This window comes from Tursiops truncatus, chromosome 12 (assembly GCF_011762595.2).
Source record: "Tursiops truncatus isolate mTurTru1 chromosome 12, mTurTru1.mat.Y, whole genome shotgun sequence".
Taxonomy (NCBI): domain Eukaryota; kingdom Metazoa; phylum Chordata; class Mammalia; order Artiodactyla; family Delphinidae; genus Tursiops; species Tursiops truncatus.
The window spans coordinates 10,128,960-10,147,218 of NC_047045.1; the positions used below are offsets into that span (position 1 = coordinate 10,128,960).

At 42.9% G+C, this 18,259-nt stretch overlaps 1 protein-coding gene across 2 annotated transcripts in view; it reads left to right on the forward strand.

Annotated features, from left to right (window-relative positions):
* Positions 1-18,259, forward strand: part of KCNQ5 (potassium voltage-gated channel subfamily Q member 5) — a 581,715-nt gene that overhangs the window by 359,778 nt on the left and 203,678 nt on the right. The gene's annotated exons all lie outside the window — the stretch shown is intronic.

The window sequence follows — 18,259 nt, forward strand, 5'->3', positions numbered from 1 at the left end:
GAAAAGACATGGCCTAGACTCTCATACGGCAAGAAGGGGAAATAATGCATTTTCTCGCTAGACAGTGCAGGTGATACTTCTGGGTCCCTGCCGACCTCGTGCCTTTTGAAGGGCCCAGGAATCAGAAGCCAGTTCTGGCTCTTCAGTAACACAGCCTTGCTGCCACTGCTGTCTGGTCAGAAGCAGAAACATCAGAGTACCCAGAAACAACTGAATTTTTAATTGATGGGGATGCTAGGGTTTATTTAGTGCATCCCTGTCACTTTACTAGTGAGAAAACAGATATTTTTAGAGGATTGGGTGCCTATGAAAACTGAAGATCTGGAGCAAAACTCAACTATTACCACTTTCAACTTTTATATTTTCCATCACCGCTTAATATGTTTTAGTTTCAATTATGTACCTGAAACAACAACAGAATTTAAGTAAACATCTCTAAAATTGTCAGCGAAGGGTATAATATTAAATTAAATACAGCCACATTTTGCCTCACTTTTTTTGTTCGTTTATGGGTTTTTTGGGTTTCTTTTCATTGGACTATAATTGCCTTACAATATTATATTAGTTTCAGGTGTACGACCTAGTAATTCAGTATCTTTATACATTGCAAAATGATCACCGTGATAAGTCTAGTTACCATTTGTCACCATACAAAGTTATTACAGTATTATCAACTATATTCCATATGTTGTACATTACATTCCCATGATTTATTTCATAACTGGAAGCTTGTACCTCTTAATCTCCCTCATCTATTTCACTCATTGCCCCACTCCCTCCCCTCTGACAACCACCAGTTTTTTCTCTGTATCTATGAGTCTATTTCTGTTCTATTATGTTTGTTTAGATTCCAAATATAAATGAAATTATACAGTACTTATCTTTCTCCATCCCACTTACTTCACTTAGCATGATATCTTCTAGGTCCATCCATGTTGTCAAAATGGCACGACTGCATTCTTTTTTATGGCTGAGTAATATTCCATTGTATATGTCTACCACATCTTATTTATCCATTCTTCTGTCAATGGACACTGAGGTTGCTTCCATATCATTCCGATTGTAAATAGCACTGCATGAAAATAGGGGTGTATATCTTTTCAAATTAGTGGGTTTTTTCTTTGAAAAGTATCAAGAAGTGGCATTGCTGAATCATATGGTAGCTTATTTTTGATTTATTGAGGAGTGTCCATACTGGTTTTTATAGTAGTTCAACCAATTTACATTCCCACCAACAGTGCACAAGGGTTCCCTTTGCTCCACATCCTTGCCAACACTTATTTGTCATTTTCTTGATGATAGCCATTCTGACAGGTGTGAGGTAATATCTCACTGTGGTTTTGAATTTCATTTCCCTGATGATTAGTAATGTTGAGTATTTTTCATGTTGGCCATCTGTTTGTCTTCTTTGAAAAATTTCTATTCAGGTCCTCTGCCCATCTTTAATAGGGTTGTTTGGGATTTTTTTTTTATGTTGTATGAGTTTTTAAAATATTTTTGGATATTAACCCCTTATCAGGTATACCATTTGTAAAGATCTTCTTTCATTCAGTAGGCTGCCTTTTTGTTTTGTTGATAGTTTTCTTCACTGATGTAGTCCCAGTATTTATCTTTGCTCGGGTTTCCCTTGCTGGAGGAAACATTCAAAAAGTGTTGCTGAGACCGATGTCAAAGAGCTTCCTGCCTATATTTTCTTCTAGGAGTTTTACAGTTTCAGGTCTGACATTTAAGTCTTTAATCCATTTCGAGTTTACTTTTTTTTTATGGTGTGAGGAAATGTTCTAATCTCATTGTTTTATACGTAGCTGTCCAGTTTTCCCTGCACCACTTACTGAAGAGAATGTCTTTTCTCCACTGTATATTCTTGCCTCCTTTGTCATGGATTAATTGACCATATGTGCGTGGGTTTATTTCCAGGCTCTCTATTCTGTTCCATTGATCTATGTGTCTGTTTTTGTGCCAGTACCATTCTGTTTTGATTACTATTGCTTTGTAGTATAGTCTGAAGTCTAGGAGAGTGATACCTCTAGCTTTGTTCTTTTTTCTCAAGGTTGCTTTGGAAATTCAGGGTCTTTTGTTGTTCCATAGGATTGTTTGTTCTAGTTCTATGAAGAATATCACGGGTATTTTGATAGGGATTGCATCAAATCTGTAGAGCACTTTCGATATTATGGACATTTTAACAACATTAATTCTTCCAGTCCAAGAGCGTGAGATATCTTTCCATTTTGTTGTATTATCCTCTACTTCCTTCATCAGTGTTTTATAGTTTTCAGAGTACAGGTCTGTCACCTTGCTTAAGTTTATTCCTAGGTATTTTATTCTTTTTGATGAGATTTTAAATGGGATTTTTTTTTTTTTTACTTTCTATTTCTGATATTTCACTATTAGTGGATAGGAACACAACAGATTTCTGTATATTAATCTTGTATCCTGCAACTTTGCTGAATTCATTTATAATTTCTAACAGTTTTTGGGTGGAGACTTTAGGGTTTTCTAAATAAAATATTATATTATGTGCAAACAGTGCCAGTTTTACTTCTTCCCTTCCAGTTAGGGTGCCTTTTATTTCTTTTTCTTACCTGATTGATGTGGCTAAGACTTCCAGTACTATGTTAAATAGAAGCGGCAAGAGTGGGCATCACTGTTTTGTTCCGGATGTTAGAGGAAATGCTTCCGGCTTTTCACTGTTGAGTGTGATGTTGGTTGTAGGCTTGTCACATACGATGCTTACTACGTTGAGGTATGTTTTTCATACTCACTGTTAAGAGTCTTTATCGTGAAAGTATGTTGAATTTTGTCAAAAGCATTTTCTGCATCTATTGAGATGATATGATTTCTGTTCTTCAGTTTGTTAGTGTGGTGTATTATGTCAATTGATTTATGGATATTGAGTCATGCATCCCTAGGATAAATCCCACTTGATCGTGGTATATAATCCTTTTAGTGTATTGTTGAATTTGGCTTTTCAATATTATGTTAAGGATTTTTGCATCTATGTTTATCAGTGACATTGGCCCGTAATTTTCTTTTTTTGTGGTGTCCTTGGTCTTGGTATCCTTTATTCTCTACTCTTGTGATTTGGTGACTGTCTTTATTGTTAGGTTTGGATTCCTTTCTGTTTTTTGTGTGTGTATTTGTTATGGATTTTTGGTTTGTGATTACCATGAAGTTCATATATTAGTATGTATATATATATATATATACCACACACACACACATATATATAAAGTTGAGATTATTTTAAGTTGATGATCTCTTAAGTTTGAATGTATTCTAACAACTCTGCATTTTTCCTCCTCCCCTTGCATATTTAATGTTTTTAACATCATATTTTATAAATTTTTATTCTGTGTATCCCTTAACTACTTATTGTGGATATAGATGATTTTACTACTTTGTCTTTCAACCCTCCTACTAGCTTTATAAGTGGTTGATCTACTACCTTTACTATGTGTTTGCCTTTACCAGTGAGATTTTTCCTTTCAAAATGTTCATATTTCTAGTTGTGATCTGGGTTTTTTTTTTTTTTTTCAGCTTAAGGAAGTCCCTTTAACAATTTTGCTGGTTTAGTGGTGCTGGACTCTTCTAGCTTTTGCTTGTATTTAAAGCTTTTGAGATCTCCATCAAATCTGAATGAGAGCCTTACTGGGTAGAATATTCTTTTTTTTTTTCTTAAACCTTTTTATCAGAGTATAATTGCTTTACAGTGGTGTGGTAGTTTCTGCTTCATAACAAAGTGAATCAGCTATACATATACATAATCCCCATATCTCCTTCCTGTTGTGTCTCCCTCCCACCCTCCCTATCCCACCCCTCTAGGTGGTCACAAAACACTGAATTGATCTCCCTGTGCTATGAGGCTGCTTCCCACTAGCTATCTATTTTACATTTAGTAGTATATATAAGTCCATGCCACTCTCTCACTTCGTCCCAGTTTACCCTTCCCCCTCCCTGTGTCCTCAAGTCCATTCTCTTCATCTGCATCTTTATTCCTGTCCTGCCTCTAGGTTCTTCATATTGTAGGTTTTTCCTCTCATCATTTTGAATATATCATGCCACTCCCTTCTGGCCTTGAAGTTTCTGCTGAAAGATCAGCTGATTGTCGTATGGGAGTTCCCTTGTATGTAAATAGTTGCTTTTCTCTTGTTGCTTTTAAGAGTCTCTCTTTAACTTTACTTTTTGCCACTTTAATTATAGTATGTCTTGGTGTGGACCTCTTTGGGTTCATTTTGTTTAGGACTCTCTGTGTTTCATGTACCTGGATGTCTGTTTCCTTCCCCAGGTAAGGAAAGTTTTCAGCTATATTTCTTCAAATAAGTTCTCTGTCCCTTTCTCTTTCTCTTCTCCTTCTGGGACTGCTATAACATTGATGTTCTCTCAGAAGTCTCTTAAGCTATCCTCTTTTTTTTCATTCCGTTTTCTATTTTCTGTTGAGCTTGGATGATTTCCACTATTCTGTCTTCCAGCTTGCTGATCTGTTCCTCTATCATCTAATCTAATGTTGATTTCTTCTAGTTTTTTAAAAAATTTCAGTTACTGTATTCTTCAGCTCTGTTTTTTTCTTTATATTTCTAACTCTTTCTTAAACTTCACACTGTGTTCCTCCATTCTTCTCCCAAGTTCATTGAGCATCTTTTTGATCATTACCTTGAACTCTTTATTGGCTATGTTGCTTATCTCTACTTTGCTTAGTTCTTTTCTGGGGTTTTATCTTGTTCCTTTGTTTGGAACATATTCCCTTGTCTCCTTATTTTGCCAAGTTCTCTGTGCTTATTTCTATGTATTAGGTGGGTTGGTTCCATTTCCCATCTTGGAGAAGTGGTCTTATGTAGGAGATGTCCTCTGGGACCCAACAGCACATTCTCCACCTGTCACCTGAGCTATATGCTCTAGGGGTGCCCCCTGTGTGGGCTCTGTGGGCCCTTCTCTTGTGGCGGGCTGACTATTGTGGATGTGCTGGTAGGCAGGTTGGCCCCCGTCCCAGTTGGCTACCAGGTCCTGCCTTGTGCAGCGGCTGCTGGTATGCTGGTTTGCAGGGCCAGATCCCAGTGGCTGGCTGTGGGGCCCAGGGAGCCCAGGTTTGCCGCTGACGTGCTGGTAGGCAGGTAAGCCCCCAGCGCTACTAGGCTGGAAGAAGAACCCCAAGCTGGTGCTTGACTGCACCGATGTCCTCCTGATAAAATGAGCCCCCAGATGGCTGCTTCCAGCATCTGTGTCCCCAGCGGAAGTCCCCGTTGCCTCCTGCCTCTCTGGGCGTCTTTCTGAGATCAGCAAGTAGGTCTGACTCAGGCTTCTTTCAGATTACTGCCTCTGCACTCGGAGCTTGTGAGACTTTGTGCACTCCCTTTCAGAGTGGAGTCTCTGTTTCCCCCAGTCCTCTGGCTCTCGTACGTAAGCCCTGCTGGCCTTTACTGCCAGCTGCTCTGGGGTGGGGGCTCATGTTTCCAGTGCAAGACCCCTGTGATTGGGAGCCCAGTGTGGGACTCAGAACCTCTGCAGTTGTGGTTTTCCTCCTGTTCGTTGGTCACGTCCCTGGAGATGTGGGTCTTGACTAAACCATGGCTCTGCCCCTCCTACCCATCTCGTTGTGGTTTTTTCTTTATATCTTTAGTTGTGGGAAATCTTTTCTGCTAGTCTGCAGGGGGTTCCTGTAGACGGTTGCTGTGTAGGTAGCTGTAATTTTGGTGTACCCATGGGAGAGAGTGAGCTCAGCCTCTTCCTGCCCCACCACGGTAGCCACGCCCACCTCAGTTGTGTTTATTATATACATGGAATCACCAACCTCACTGTTTTGGAAACAAACACAAAATATTCTTGATATCTATCTACATAGCAGCAGCAAGAGAAAGCAGACCCTTTTACTTACTTGCCGGGCCCTGGAGGAGTGTCTACAGTTTTTTAAACTGACTACAGTATATTTTTAGAGGTGGGAAATACGTTCTGTCTAGTGTCTGTCTACGCCTGCCAGCTTTGCTGGTCCATAAGCTATTCAGTGGCTCCACTCAGTGTGATGCCGGCTTTCAGCTTCCATTCAGCTCAGGTCACCAAGAGCAACAAGTGCCATTGTAGGTCAGTCCCCAAAAGAACCATGCATCTTCCTTTTATCCCTTGGGCAGGTACTTACATGTGTAGTAGTTTCAGAGTTTATGGTTATTACTATCTGGAGACATCTGTTTTCTGGGTTTATTTTTTTCTGATGTTGTACCACATCATAAAGTCTACTGCCAAGAGTACTTTACTTGCAAAGATTTTGTTTTCTGCTGTTTTAGTCACTTTACTACTTTATTTCTGTAGGCCAAATAGAGAAAATCAGTAGCAGTTACCCACTCCATAGCCCCCATAGCATAACCTGACTCCATTGGGTTGAAAGTTTTTATTCTGTGAGACTTAAAAGTCTCATTTCACGAGAAGTGATGGGTCCTCCTGGCATATGTGTAACAAAGAGCTGCACCGAGATTTCCCATGTAGTGCGACTGCTCTCAGGAAACCTTTTAAGGAAAACCTATTTTTAAAGTAAGTGGATCATATGGGTCCACTTATGAAACAAATTCATAATTGATTTTTTATTATCAAATATAGGACTTTCAAATAGCTTTTTGCTTAAAACTTTAAGCCTACTTTTATCCCCTTTTACTTTTCTTCCAATAAAACTATTTAAATAAATTACTTCAGAATTTCTGTTATTCATTTTCAGATAATGTAATGGTTATTATCATATATTCATAGAAACTAGCAGTGATTAAGTTATTATTTGCCTAATAAATTGACCATCTTTTATGGAAAAATCATTCAGGCCAGACAACTATTGTCAAACGTCTTTTAACATATGTTTTCAACCTTTGCCATAGCTCACTTTCTTGAATAAACAGACCTTTTGAAACAAAGCATGGAAAACTTAATCCACATGGGTTCATATTATCAAAACTATTAGACTGGATTATTTTTCATGGTGTCAGCACCAAAATTACCTCTTGAAAAGATGCCTTTAAAAGGAACATTCACATAGATTGTACAATGTTGTCTCTTCCTCAGCCTTTGCAGACAGCTTTTATTTCATTCATGGCTGTGGTTAGCACGCTTTTCTGCTGGGGCCCCTTTCTCAGTCGGGGAACTGCATGTGGCCTGTTGATCAGCAAGGCAGCCTTGGTCAGCAGTCCTTAGTGCTCATTTTAAGAGTGAGTCTCTGCCTGGTCACTTCAACCGAGACTCCTTTCCACGTACAGACTGCAGCCCGGCAGCTTCTCGGTGCTGCCACCTATTAATTCAGAGCAGCCTCGAGTCCTTTCCAGAAGCTGGAGTAGCAAGGGACTGGACGCTGAGGTCCAGCAGACCAAGGCTGCTGTGTGTCAGGAATGCACTGCAACTAGTCAGCCTGGGGAACGTGGTCACACCTTCCAACCCAACTGTCTTACCACGTTGTCGTTCACGTGGGTTTGCCTAGACACACCATGAAGTTACGTGAGCACCTCAGACCCTGCTGGGCACTGTCCCATGTTTTACATTTTCAGATGTCCTGCTTTATAAGCAGAGGTTTTAGATTATAAGTCACTTTAATTCTTTCATGATTTTAATCCTTGTTAAAACTTGTAGAAATTATGTAGCAATTATGTGTCAGTGTGATGCTCAGTTGGCATTTTTAACTCAATTTGGTATTTATATACTTATTTGTTATGTTAAAACGCAAATTCTGAGTTTGATGCTGCCTCATTTAGTCTTTAAAACAGCTCTAGGGGAGAGGCAGTGAGGTATGTGGACAGGGGGCTGGATGGGCCAGAAAGCAGGAGTGTGGGTACCAGCTGCCATATGACTTACCGGCTCAGAGGAGCAGCACATGGAAGGGTGAAGTTCCATTATTATATCCCATTATCATATCACACATGGTATTGTGCAGAAAATAGAGCAGATGGGGCTGCCCGGAGGGTCTCTCTGGGAGAATGGAAGAATTAATGTTCCGGTGGGGATCTTAAAACCCAGGCCAAGGAGTTTGGATGTGACAGCAAAAGAAAGGAACCATAACTTTTAAAACAGGGAATTGGCATGCTAAAAGCAGTGCTTTAGGGAGCAGAGCCGGGAAAGCCTGTGCCAGCTGAATCCCAAATGCACCATTGCTTTGGCTTGATAGGTCATGGGATTTCACTTCTGCAATTCAAAATTCAACAGATGTCACCTTCTTAGTAAGACCTTCCCGGACACTCTGTCCAAACTTTCAAATCCCTGAGTGTCTGCAGCCTGTCCTTTATTTAGCAGTTATCACTCTGTAACGTTGTATACATTTTATTTATTTACATTGCTTATGTCCCAACTCTCCTACTAGAATGTAAGGCACAGATTTTTGTCTGTCTTATTCACTACTATGCTTTCAGCACCAAGAACAGTGCCTGGTACATGGCAGGCCCTGAGTAATACATGTTACATGAATAAATGAATTTGCTAGTACAAGGCCTGATTCTGGTTACTGGTAATAAAGTGGCAAACAGGAGAAATAATCTGTTCCTGTCCTCGTGGAGCTTACATTCTAACAGAAGAGACCAAAATAAACAAGCAAATAAGAATCCCAGATGACGCTGTTTGCTCAGAGGAAAATATAACAGGGTAACAAAGATATAAAATATCAAATAGAAGCTCTCCTGTTGCATACATTGACTATAGGACAGTAGGAAAACTGGTTTTGTTTTTTATTTTAAACTTGTTGTCTCTGAACCATATACACTGGTTTCAGTCTCAGTGGTGTTTCCTGGAAAGGACACAGAAACAGCTTGCTGAGGCAAGGACCTGACTGGTGGGTTTCTGAATTGCAGACCTCGGGCCCTTTAGGAAATAGTGTTCTGTTGCCTCTGAAGACAAGCACAGAACATCTGGGGACTCTTGGAGTAGGGAGTTGGTAGTTCATGCTAGGAATAAATGAATCAAGATTAACATCATAAAATGTAAAAGCAACAAATGTAAACAGCTTTTCAGAAACTTAAGTGAGAGAAGTTTAGGTTTAGTTTACATTGTTAAATTTGACCCAATGGTGTCATTTGCTTCTTTAGAAGAGTGCAACTTTAGGCTGCATTAATACTCCTACTTCAAGGAAAGAGGAGTTACAGACAAAATCAGGCCTTCATCAGGTATACCCCAGATACCCTGTATCATTCAGAAAGGACTTGAGGCTGCTAACAGAGGGATCTGCACTGTTATAAACGAGTCACAAATTCACTGCCGAGCTTCCTAGCAGCCAAGGCAAGGAGACAACTATGTTAAAAGATCGCTGCCTCCATAAAGTAAAACACCATCATTTTTCCCAGAAGCAATGGATAGTGCTTTGGCTTGATGGATCATAGGATTTCACCTGTGTTCAAGACACAAGTGTTCAGAGTTTTCTTACAAACCCCGTGGCTCAGCTCTCCAGACCTCTCACCAGGTACATGTCCTCCCAAGAGTTGTAGCGTCTATCCTGCCTGAATTTCCACTTCTTTTCTTCAAGGATATTATAAACCACTTACCAGTGCTTTGCTGAAATCAAGACTTTTTATCTGTACTCTATGCCCCTGATATAGCAAGCTGGGAAACCAATCAAAACAGGAAATAAGCACAGCTTAGTGTTTCTTACTGTTGGTGAACCTGCGTTGCTTTCTGGTAATCATAGCTGTTTTCTTGAATTTATTAAAATTCATTTGCTTATATTCTATCTGGGGTATTTCTAGGAGTTGTGATTGAGATTATCAATATACAAAGTCCAAGGTGCCCTACTTCACTTTTTTTTTTTGACACTCAGAATATTTTCCTCTCTTTAGTCATTTAGGATCTATTACATTTTTTAAGATTTCTTAACATTTATCCATAAAAGCTTTTCAGTTTCATCCACAAACACTTTGATGCCTTATAACATAATAAATCTGGACCCAGCAACATAAAATCATTAAAAATGGCCAACAGTTTGCCCATCATTTTGCAAGAAGATGTTTCTTGTGATAAAATCCTGAGAAATTTCTTACCTGATACCTCATTGAACAAATACAAGGTGAAGTACAGAGAAACTCTTAAAATATAGTAAATTGATTAAAGGCTTTTTACTCCTCAAGAAAACAGCAAAAAAGCAAACATAGTTTGGTGAAAATAGTTCTATGAGCAATCAAGGTAATGAGGTCTGAGTACACAGGTTGTCAGTGGCCACGTTTGCTCCTGCCCTGTGACGTGGCAGGAAAAATACAGGAAAATGAGCAAGTGCGTATCTTCAAGACAGTCTTTTTTGAAAGCAGACTTTTGCTGATAGCTGGGCAGTGGAAAGTTTGGATTTGGACTCCCTGGCAAGAACTGAGAGTGCAGATATTTCATGCTGATGACTAAATGCTCCATCTTTTGCTGAGACTGGAGGATAATGATGGGCCTGAGTCAAACTTGAGGGATGCGGGAAGGAACGGGATGTGCTTTTAAACAGCAGTGACTAGGAGACAGACATGGGCGCTGCTTCACACGCGGGGTGTGTGTGATCTGAGGGCTGACGGGGAGTCGTGGTAAAGCCGCCTACAGTGTCTGCAGAACAAGCATGGAGGGAGGGGCGCGTCCTCGGGGTCCAGACCCTGGAGAGGAGGGTGAGGTGAGGAGGGGCCCCGGAGCAGGACACCTGGCTCCAGCAGGAGTGTCTGTCACAGGCCTGTGCTTCTCTAAGTGCCGGGGGCTCAGGAGCTGGGCCTGCACAGTCGTCCACCAGAGACGTCTTTACAACAGCCTCTGGCTCGAGAGGGAGCACAGTCAGATCCCTTCTCGCCACTGGGATTCCTGCTCCTGGGTGAGAAGCAGGCCCGATGCTTCCGCTCTGAGGGGGGCTCTTGTACCGCTCTGGGTCTCTTTCTTGTTTTCACTCGCTGGCATCAGCCTGGCCCTCTGCGGAAACTCGCCGTGCAAGCAGAAACCGCCCTTTTCTGGATCCTCTGATCTCCTTTTCACCCCACACAGGTGTAAAAGGCAGCGTTTCTCTTTTTGAAACTCTTAGCTGATGACCTAGTTTTGCAACTTCACAGAGGTTACGGTGCTAGTATTTATTTCTCAGGGTCTTTATTAATGTGTAGGGCTCATTGCACCTGAAAAGCAATATTGTGCAGTGTTTTTAATCAAATATTCCAGCTCACCTATAAAGACACCAAAAATGTATTTAATTTTTGCTGCTTTGCAGTGGAAGCTAGGGCATGCGGTGGATAGATTTCATGTGCAAAATGCCCTTTTATGGAAAAATTATGCAGAAAGGACATTTTGCAAAGTGCCAAGTTTAGAAATAAAGGCAAATTTAGGATGCTGGAAGAAAAAAAATGGTCTCCAGCCATTTCTCTTGTGGTGAGGTTTTGATTTCTTAGGGAGCATGTCCTCAGGCAAGTGCGGGGGCAGCCGGTGGGTCGTCTGTGGGTCATCATTCACAATGCACCTGTGAGGTCTTGCCTCAAATACGCACTCTATTAAGATTTCTCTGGTGGTCCAGTGGTTAGGACTGTGCGCTTTCACTGCCAAGGGCCCGGGTTCAATCCCTGGTTGGGGAACCAAGATCCCGCAAGCCACAGGCTCAGCCAAAAAAAAAAAACAAAAACAAAAAAATACACACTCTATCAAAGCAATATTGAAAAATGTATGAGAAGTCAGAGCTGGGGTTGAATTTCCTCGGGAAGTTATTTCTGAAGAGTTGTTTTCTTTAAAAACTTCCTATCTACTTCCTGTTAGTCTTCTTTATTTTAATCCCATGATTCCAATCCATTTAAGACATTTGAGATCTCCCCTCCCCCAGAGTTTTCCGACCAGTTGACTCACGTGGACAGTTACACCTGGAAAGCGCATTGTCCCCCAAAAGACTCGCCAAGAGCACCTTGTGGTTACGGCAGCCCACAAAGCCCGTGCTGTGAGTCTGCCTGCCAGCTGAGCTCAGCTCGCTGAGAGCCCACGGGCGGCATCAGCCCTGCGTCTCCCTTCTCCACGGCATACTTCACAGTGGCTCCTGCAGGGCTGTGTGTGTGTGTGTGTGTGTGTGTGTGTGTGTGTGTGTGTGTGTGTGTGTGTGTGTGTGTGTGTGTGTGTGTGTGTGTGTGTGTGTGTGTGTGTGTGTCATTGCGTAACTTGCTTTATTTTCATATCACTTTAATTCTTGCAAAATGAACCCCTGCTCGAAGCATGACCTTGGCTTCCCAAGTCATGGACGTCATCTGTTGCACGTCATCTGTTGCACAAGCCCCCATGATATTTCCAAGTAGAGCTTTCTACCAAAGTAAATCTGGCAAATTGGTTCTTAATTAGCCCACAAAAGCTGATGGTAGTTTTTTTTGTTTGTTTGTTTGTTTTTGCGGTACGGGCCTCTCACCGTTGTGGCCTCTCCTGTTGCGGAGCACAGGCTCCGGACGCGCAGGCTCAGCGGCCGTGGCTCACGGGCCCAGGCTCTCCGCGGCATGTGGGGTCTTCCCGGACCGCGGCACGAACCCGTGTCCCCTGATCGGCAGGCGGACTCTCAACCACTGCGCCACCAGGGAAGCCCTGATGGTTTTCTGGAATAAACATAGAAGGTTTTGAACTGATAGTATTTTGCATCATAAATGCCCTTCTTCTCCTCTTAGAATAATCTCTGCTTTCTAAAGGACGAAAGGTCTACATCAAAGTGAATTTCCTCAGAAATGAAATATAAATGATTGCTTCAGGCAAAATAAAAGCCAGTAGCTGTTACAGAATAATTTTGCAGGAATACAGATTTTATGATATCTCAGGATTAATGTATAAAAGAAAGAATATTCATATTTTTTCAAAATTATTTTAAAACCTACCTCTAGGGGGAAGATAAACAATTAGGATTAAATATACGGAAATAAATATCTAAAATGCTCTAGGATCGGAAAAAAAAAAAACAAAACCTTACCTAAGTTGGTGACCTCCACCAAATGGGCCATTTTGCAGCTCCCAGCCCCTGGCCTCCTCAGATATCTCCCACCACAGGCTTCTAATTTTTTGTGAGCCATGGACCCATCATCAGTCTGTAAAGCCTGTGAACCATTCCTCAGCATAATGTTTTTAAATGCATAAAATACAGGAGATTACAAAAGGAAAAAATTATATTGAAATGCTATTGTTAAAGTATTTTAAAAGTTTCTGATATAGTAATACATGTGCTTCTTTATTAATGCGTTAAAAAAACAACTCCCAGCAGTGGGTCTAAGAACTACCATAATCTTGCAACAGTGATGTGGCAAAATCAATATTTAAGATGAAACAAACTGTTTCATCTACAGCTGTAAAATGGTATATGAAAATATCGGTGATTTCTCAGAGTGACAGAGTCATGCGTCCTGCTGACGCCATCGTGGTTTTTGCCATGGTTCGTGACAAAGACGTAATTTTTCCCCATCCACTTTCACAGCCCCTCAAAATTCTATCCGCAGACCTCTTGGAGGCCCGTGGGCCCTGGATTAAGACACCCCTTGTCCAGTGATTGTTGCCTCTGCTCCCACTTCTGTTCAGCCCACAGACAGGTGGAGGGGGGCATTCAGAGCACGCACGCAGGTGTGGGCCCCTCAGGAGCAGGGAGATCAGCAGAGCCACACTCAGACCCAGCGGTGCAGGCTGTCCCCTCAGAGATGACGCTGTCAGCCAAGTGCTTCTCCAGCCAGGGAGTCTGTCTCTGACAGGGCCACCAAGAGCCACTTCACAGCAGCGTGAGTCCGTCCTTCTCCATGGTGTCACTCTCCAAGATGAGGAAGTGTCCCCAGATATCCTTTGTGCCACTTACCCAAACCTTCTGTGCTCCGTCTGCACTTTCTTCTATGTTCGGTCCACACATTCACTTCCTCCAGGAGAAAAGCACTTCCATATTCCAGCCAGACTTTGCGCCCAAGTTTCAGACGCACAATTCCACGTGGATGTCCAAGACTGGATTTGTCCTCTTCTCCTCAAAATCGGTTTTTCCTCCTCACTCTCCTGACTTTTCCTCTCCTGGCTGGTTAAGAGCATCACCAGTAACTATGGACAGACACCTCAGACTTCTCAGCACCCCCTCCCTTCCCAGCCTCTACCCCTGAGCCCAAGAGTTACCAAGTCAGGAAGCTCCTGTGTTCACAGCATCCAGTCTGCCTCTGTGTCCTACCCTCATTTCTGCCAGTGAGTTCACAACGTAACCTGGTCACCATCACTCCCAACCCTGCTTCTCAGGTACTCAGAGACATCCTAGCACACACGCCTGCCGACTTATTTTCCCGCAGAGCAACTCTGATGATATTAGCTTCCTGTTCAAAAATGTTCAGTGGTTCCCACTGTCTCCTGAACTAAGGACAGACCCTGACTTACCCACCATGGCCCCAGACTCCCAATTCAGCCACCTGTCTCATCCTGTGCTACAGTTAAGCTCGATAACTTTTTGTTCCATGAAACAGGGAGCAAATACTTTATCTCATTCATATTCTGCCGTGTTGCCTTTCTCCTGTGATACCCTCTTTCTGGAATGTGTTTCTCCAGAAACTTCTCTTGTTGAAACCCAACCGTTCCTTCAAAGACCAGCTCCAGCAACACCCATATTTGGAGATTGTCTTGATGTGCTTCCATGATTCCCAACTGAAGAGAACCCCTCCCCACTTTCAGGCACTGGGGCATTTCTCCTAGCACGTCTGTCTCTACCCTTTGTGATGACCCTGTGTGTTCACCTCACACACGGCACTGGTTCCTTACAGGTAGGGGCTGCTTTGATTTACGCTCATCCCTCAGTTGTGCTTGGCATGACATCTTTTGTGGACATGTTTTCAGTGGAACCAAGATGATTCCTATGCAAAAAATGAACTTGCAGGAATGACCTGCCTTACGTTTTTCATGAACCACCAGAGGATAAGCTAGCTAGCAGGTGTTCACTCACTCTACCCTGTTGATTACTTAGTGAATTTTGGTGACACTGTACTTGCACCTGGCCTTCACCCACACGGGTGAATGGCCTCTAGAGTGTCCTTCTCCCCAGCCACCCAGCCGTTGTGCTGACCAACTCCTCCTGGGCCTTCAGGTCTCATTTTGGTCCATATGTGCTTCAGGAAGTCTTCCCAAACCCCAAGTTGGGCTTCGTGGACATTCCACCTGTGCAGTCCTATGGAACCCAGAACTTTGAAAGGTGCCACACTTGGTGTCATGCTCTGCTGTCACCATCTTGAAATTCTTAATACTTTTTGAACAAAGGGCCCTCACGTTTTCACTTTGCACTCAACTCCACAAGCGAAGTAACCAGTCTTGCCTAATCCCTCCCCTCTTGTGTGCTCCTGGCGTCCCCTGTACCTTCTCTGTCCTTGGAATCATCACACAGAACTTTAATTTTCTTTTTACATCTGTTTACTACCCTGTATGCCTCAACAGATCCTGAACTCTGAGAAGGCAAGAAAAGAAAATCTTATTTATTGTTATATCCCTGTGGCTCAGCCTGGTATTATATGCTTAATCAATATTTGCTGATTGGACAAGTGGATGAATGGTTGAGGAAAGGAAGGAATTCATTAATGAATGTATTTGTTCATCAAAGCCCCTCAGGCAGCCAGGGCAGTGCAGGTATTTGGCTTGCTGTAGTCAGGTGGGTCCTCATAGAAATAACAGAATTCTAGCACAGAAACTACTCTTATCAGAAAGGGGAAGGTAAGATCAGCTCAAGGAAGAAAATGGGCAAAGTAGTGACATGAAGGGAAAAGATTAAGCAACACCCAGCTGTTAATGAAGAAGCCGCTAGCAAAAGGGCTCGTGATGTAGGTCTTTTTGGGTTATTTTGTTTTTGCTTTTTGTTTTTAAATAGGATTTACTTTTTTTTAAATTAATTTATTTATTTAGGGCTGTTTGGGTCTTCGTTTCTGTGCGAGGGCTTTCTCCAATTGTGGCGAGCAGGGGCCACTCTTCATCACGGTGCACGGGCCTCTCACCATCGCAGCCTCTCTTGTTGCGGAGCACAGGCTCCAGACGTGCAGGCTCAGTAGTTGTGGCTCACGGGCCCAGTTGCTCCACGGCATGTGGGATCCTCCCAGACTAGGGCTCGAACCCGTGTCCCCTACATTAGCAGGCAGACTCTCAACCACTGTGCCACCAGGGAAGCCCCTGTAGGTCTGTTTTGAGCAAACACGGAGATCATGAGGCTGCCATTGGGATGCCTTTGGAAGAAGGTGTCTTAGTGACTGAGTCATCCCCTGCTTGCTTCTCTGAATGTTTTCTGCTGAACCTGGACTCAGGAGGCGTCTACAGATAACAGCCCCTCACTGGAGGCAAACATCTGTCACTCTTTACTTGTTGCCACGTCATCCTCCAAACTCCCTCAGTGATCCCTGGATTTCACTTTCTCGTGAGTAGTTCCGGGGTCTGTAGGTGCGCTGGAATTTGATGTCTAGTTTACAATTCCCAGTCTGCTAGGGCCAATTTAAAATATAGTCCAAACAATCCTGAATCATCAGGTACATGAGACAAAAGTATGATGAGTTGTTATTAACTCACGTACCAGGTTTTCTCCCTAGTAGAGTCCTTCCTCCTGAAGGCTTCTGCTGTTCAGAATAACCACCTCCCTCTCAGTTGGAAGAGATAGAGAAGTACCCCCAGAAGTCTTGCTGAGCCAAGAACATCACTGCCGTCCTCCTCTGTGCTCCTCAGCGACACCATGTGGCAACTCAAGGACAACAGTGCTTGAACCCCTCTTCGTGCCAAGCAGCCAGGGATGAGTCACAATATGTTCTTAATTCTCAGTTTCCATATCTGCAAAATGGGAACAATGAGATTTCTACTGCATACATTTGAGAGGATAATGTGGATAGTGCATGTGAAAGGGGCTTAGCTCAGTATCTCGCTTATACGAAACCTCCGAATGTGAGTAATTATCAGCATACCCACTTCGGGTTCTGTGCTGAAATAGATATAAAGAAATAAGGAATACATGGTATCAATCAGGAGTCAGCAAACTTTCCTCTAAAGGCCAGAGAGTAAATATTTCAGTCTTGTGCTTAGAGCACGAGTCTCAGTTCTGCAGTTCTTGTGTGAGCGCAGCCATAGGGAATACACGGGTGAATGGGTGTGGCTGTGTGCCAATAAAACTTTATTGGTCTTGGGCTTCCCTGGTGGCGCAGTGGTTGAGAGTCCGCCTGCCGATGCTGGGGACGCGGGTTCGTGCCCCGGTCCGGGAAGATCCCACATGCCGCGGAAGAGCTGGGCCCGTGAGCCATGGCCGCTGAGCCTGCACGTCCGGAGCCTATGCTCCGCAACGGGAGAGGCCACAACGGTGAGAGGCCCGCGTACCAAAAAAAAAAAAAAAAAAAAAAAAAAAAACCACTTTATTGGCCAGATTTGTCCCCGGGCCATAAGTCACCAATCCCTGGCTATCAGCCCTTGGTGGTAGAAAGACGTGCAGATTCATCAGGGCAGGTCAAGAGGAGGCAGAGGCCAGCTGTACTAAAGAACACAGAGCTGATGTTTTACAGGAGATTGTAGAGTAAAAGGTGAGATGGGTACAATGTGAGTAAAAGTAAGAAATGTGACTTTTAGGGAAAATAGCTCAGATATTGGGATTTTTTTTTTTTTTTGAATTCCAGGATAAGTAACTTCAACTTTAAAACTGAGCCTGCCCTTTTTATTAGACGTTTACTTTGGGAACTCGGCTCCACCCCCCCACCGGACTCCAGAAGTTCCGTATTTCTAGAAATAAAAATGTCTGTAGATGGACTAGTAGAAAATGCTCTCTGTCACTGCAGCACAAGTAGGGCTGGGGGCATTTCTCTAGGGGTTTGACCGGAAGGGAATGGAAAGCACATGGGTAGCAGAGGAAGTCATTTTCTATTCTTATTATTACTATAAAGAAATGGCAGATGAGAAACCAGGAGCAACATTAGACTCTGAAAAGGAGCCAGTGGCTTAGTAAGCACTTAGAACCCTTGACAGTTCACCAAAGCTGCCGAACGGGGGCATGAGTCTGCTCCTTTGACAGGAGAGCAGCTACCACTTATGGTCCCGAACAGGAGAACAAAACACATCTGGGCCTTTCAGGACCCCTGCTTGGGAAAGCCCTTTATAGGAAATTTGCAGATTCTTAGCTGTGGACATTTAAGTACAGCACGCAACACACACGCATACATACACATGCACACACACATTCATCCTTCTCATCAGTAAAGTTGCAAAGGAGCCCCATTTGCACTGGACATCACATTGTATTTTGATATTCAAAATGGCTAGTCCCTTTTAGGTCTGTTATGATTTAATCAGTGCCAATTCAAATGGATCTGGTGCTTTAGCCATTAGAAATAAGAACTTAAGTCTG